Source organism: Gavialis gangeticus, unplaced genomic scaffold (assembly GCF_001723915.1).
Source record: "Gavialis gangeticus isolate Ggan-Ray unplaced genomic scaffold, GavGan_comp1, whole genome shotgun sequence".
Lineage (NCBI taxonomy): Eukaryota > Metazoa > Chordata > Crocodylia > Gavialidae > Gavialis > Gavialis gangeticus.
Window position 1 is genome coordinate 56,849,915 of NW_017729030.1, and position 977 is coordinate 56,850,891.

The window sequence follows — 977 nt, forward strand, 5'->3', positions numbered from 1 at the left end:
CCCACAAGTGCCTCCCGGAATAACAAGGAATAACGGCCATAAGTTGCTTGAGAGTAGGTTTAGACTAGGCATTAGAAGGCACTACATCACAGTCAGGGCAGCTAGGATCTGGAACCAACTTCCAAGGGAAGTTGTGCTGGCTCCTACCCTGGGGGTCTTTAAGAGGAGACTCGGTGTTTACCTGGCTGGCATCATTTGAGCCCAGTTTTCTCTCCTGCCCAGGGCAGGGAGTTGGACTAGAAGATCTACAAAGTCCCTTCTAACCCTACATCTATGAATCTATGACCCTGGCCATGGTGCACTGGCATGGGCCCCACACTCCTGCCCAGCTGTTACTGAGCTCCCATGCACCCACTCACTGCCACTCACCCCCCACCTACCACTACCATTTCCCTGTTTTCCTGCCCACTGCTGCCACTGCTCCTTTCCACACCCCGCCACACCTGCCGTTCCAGCACCACGTAGTTTCTGGCTGAAGCTTCAGGATGCAGGACTCAGCAGGAGCTGGCCTGGCCCCTGCGATTCACAGCTGGCTCCATGTGGTACCAGCTGGGCCTGTCCAGCTCCGGCTGTGTCCTGCTGTCTTGGCCATGTATCTGGAACATGGGGCCAAAGTGGCAAGTGGGGGTGAGGGGGGATGGGGAAGTGGCAGGAGAAGGGCAGTAGTGGCAGATGGTGGGGGGAGTGGTGGCAAGTGGGAGCATGGGGTCCCCATTGGGGCCCTGGGGCCAGGAGTAGCAGGAGTGTAGAGCCTGGGTTTGGAGGAGCTCTGGCAAGGGCTCTACCTGCTGCAGGGGTACTGTGGTCAAGCCCTCTCCCTCCACACATGTCACAACCTTCTCCAGCCGCCCTCCCCCCACACACAGTCCTCCACAAACCTCATGCCCATTCACACTTCTACACATGCCCCCACATGCTCCCTCACCCCACATACACCCCCATGCCTATCCATCCCCCCACAAGCTCCCAGTAGCTTT